This window comes from Schistocerca americana, chromosome X, assembly GCF_021461395.2.
Source record: "Schistocerca americana isolate TAMUIC-IGC-003095 chromosome X, iqSchAmer2.1, whole genome shotgun sequence".
Taxonomy (NCBI): Eukaryota; Metazoa; Arthropoda; class Insecta; order Orthoptera; family Acrididae; genus Schistocerca; species Schistocerca americana.
Window position 1 is genome coordinate 580,658,479 of NC_060130.1, and position 3,540 is coordinate 580,662,018.

Consider the following 3,540-nt stretch of genomic DNA (forward strand, 5'->3'; position numbering starts at 1 on the left):
GCGTCGCCTTAATGAATGCAGCCCACCTAACACAACTGCCACGCACTTCCTTCTTCATGGCAATTCTCAGCCGCATTCTGCAGGGGCAGTGAAGACGATTCTGCAGCCATTTTGATGGGAAATGTTCAATCACCCACAACATAGGCATAATTGGCTCGTCCTGAGTATCATCTCTGTTCGCATGAAACTCCGAACACGAAAACATTACTTGGGCGCAGGCTACGCGCTGTAGACCAGCGTAGAGGATTATCGGAAAGCACGATGGTGTTGAAAATTTGGTATAACAGTCCGAAAAATGTCTAAGTCGGAGCGGCGGCTATGTAGAGAAGTATCTGGAAAGTGTAGCTAACTCATGCCGATAAAATGTTTCTGATTTTCACTGTGCTTTCCATTTAGCGACCGATCGGAACTTACTTTCTGGACAACCCTCGAACGTGTCATTCTCATGTGGGTATACTCATTTTTACCCAATACTTTACGTAACACATATATTTTTCTATGGAGATATATGTTTTTGCAAAATGTAGTTAAGTTTGTTCTTATGTGAATGAGATGGAATATTTTTTTGTATCCCTGTTTGTAAAAAGTGTATGCTGTTATAATGTATTTTCAATTTTGTTTTACTTTTGTCCAACACTGTTTGAGGTGTTATGGATGTTTCACTGATGTACCCCTAACAGGAAACATCACTGAAACATGGGACGTGTGTAACACTATTATCCACATTATCTATATTATATTATCTTCTGTAACTTCACCGGCCGTTGTGACCGATCAGTTCTAGGCGCCTCAGTCCGGAACCGAGCTGCTGCTACGGTCGCAGGTTCGAATCCTGCCTCGGGCATGGATGTGTGTGATGTCCTTAGGTTAGTTAGGCTTAAGTAGTTCTAAGTCTAGGGGACTGATGACCTCAGATGTTAAGTCCCATAGTGCTCAGAGCCATTTGAACGATTTTTATGTAACTCCTTTATTTAATGTAGCCTCGGAAATGGAAGAAATTTGGGTCGTTATACATGGCATGTGTTGGTTAACTCTGTACTACGGAAATCTGATGACAAGAAGAGAATTTTTAGAGCTTGTTATACACAAAGAGCCATGAATACTTTTGCCACCTATTTTCGTAGCCACAGGAGATCACCTCAGCCACTTTCTTCGTCGCAAATAACCAGCTGAGTATTGTAAAATTGTTTGTAACAGTTATTTGGCTTGTTATCCAAATAATAATGTTGTTATATTTAATATTTCTGTTACATACCCATATTTTATCCTTAGTTATCAGCATAGACAGTGTCCCATTCCAAGTGCTCCGATATTACTGAATATCTCATTATATTGAACTGAAAAACAATTAATTTCTATAACAGCATTTAATAACTTTTGTGGAGTAGTAGATTTCTTTACCATTCAGCGAGATTTGTTTTTGAAGTATCAGCGCATTTTTCGCAGAAGGATAGTGAAAGTTTCACTAAAGTGTTGTTGCCAAGAAAATACTGGTTGGTTGATTTCGGGGAGGGACCAAACAGGGAGGTCATCGGTCCCACCGCATTAAGGAGGAATGGGGAAGGAAGTCGGCCCTTCCGTTTCAAAGGAAGCATCCCGGCATTTGCCTGAAGCGATTTAGGGAAATCACGGAAAACCTAAAACAGGATGGCCGGACGCGGGTGTCAACCGTCGTCCTCCCGAATGCGAGTCCAGTGTGCTAACCACTGCGCCACCTCGCCAGGTGAAGAAAATATCTTAAGTGCATTGCTTAACTATCATTCTTATTGAAACATCAGTGCAGTATAAAAGTTACCTGCATGAAACTGTAGTCACTCAGAGTACCTGTAGTTACTGCCTAGTAAATCGCAAGGCTCAGCTTAAAGAATATCTGATGTTCAGGTTTGTAATAATATGTATATTTCATGTGTTTGGTGTTAATAGTGTTTTTCATACTATGTTGTAACAAAACTAGTCAGCGTTGATCTTTGTCACTGACAGCTTGGTTTCTGGTGCCCACACAAGTTGTTGGGCCAACTTTGCTTCCCGTATTATGGTTACTGTATTAATGTGGCTACTACTATTCATACTACTACAGATTCGAGGACCACGTGATTTGTGTCTGCTCTCTTTAGTATACAGAAGTAAATGCTCCCTGTTAAAACAAATAATAATGTGAACAAATAACATAAAGATTTGAATACTATTTTAGTTACAGTAAATCCCAATAATTAAACTAATAAAAGAGCCTCATATCCAAGTTAGTAGTTCTCTACCGTTAGTGCTCATTTATCTGCAATTATCATTAGCTCTCTGCTTGAATATACAGATTATAATTGTCACTGAGAGCCAATTTTTGCCAAAACGTTTTAATACTCCTGTGTTGTTCATGTCAAATCACCGGTACATTGCTTGCTAGAGTGTACTACTATCTTGTACCTGATTAGCAAAACATAACGTCACTATCAAATGAAGTCCATTCCAACAGCTAACTTTCTTTACAAACAGTTGCTAGTACTTGGTAAAAATTTGTCTAATTAGGCCGGCGAAAGTTTTATTTTACGTAATTGCCGTTTACTTTATTACTAATAGAATACTGGTTCGGTTCACGTTTGTTCTGTTATTGCTCCATTTCAGAGAAACGAAAACAGTCTGAAACCTTTCCATTACGCACGGTCACGCTCAAACTAAAATTCCTTCACAGGAATAACATTATCGGAGAGCTACAAATTTATTAGTAGTCAGTAGTGCTACAGTTGGCTTTTCCCGTGACAGGGCTATTAATACTTAAGCCGTGGCGGGCGCGCAATCGATTTCGCGTGTCTGGATTTCGAGCATCATTCACTGGTGCTACTATTGGCAGCACGAATCAATTGTAACTTGTCGCTAATTATCTCTGACAGAGCGAATCCTGAAGTTCGCCTTGAGCAGCGCTGGGAAGGCAGTAAGAGCCAGGCAGCGAGTGACAGTGGACTACAGGGCATTACGAGCGGAGATCCGGACACAGTGGGTCAATCGGCAGGTTCCTTCGTTTATGTTCAGACTAGGTGAAACTGGTGAAGTCCAGGTGTAATTATCTAACTCAAGGCTCTATTGTTTCAGATTTTTCATATTATTGATAAGTCGAATTTGGCTGTGTATATCATTGTACCAATATTTTCGGAGTTTTTAAGCGTTTTGCATTTAACCTCTTATTTTATATTTATTTGCTTTAATAGAAGATTTTGCTGTATTTAATATATGTATTACAGTTGTGTTGTAGATTTACATGTCTAAATACCACAGAAACAGCTGAAGGTACCGCCTCGCTGTGGTAAGCTTGTCATTTTCGTTTCATAACTGTTTGCTCATGCAAGGTTCCTTGGCGTATGGTTTGGCTAAATTACTCATCATCATCATCTTCGTTTCCCCTTTATCCAGCATCTGGTCGGGTTGGGGTATCAGTGGTAGTTCGTCACTTTACTCTGTCTTTCCACCATTCTTCTTCCACAATTTGGTTCCATAGAAGGTTTCTCCTCCTTAAACTCGTCTTTAGTGTATCAATCCATCTTGTTCTCGGTC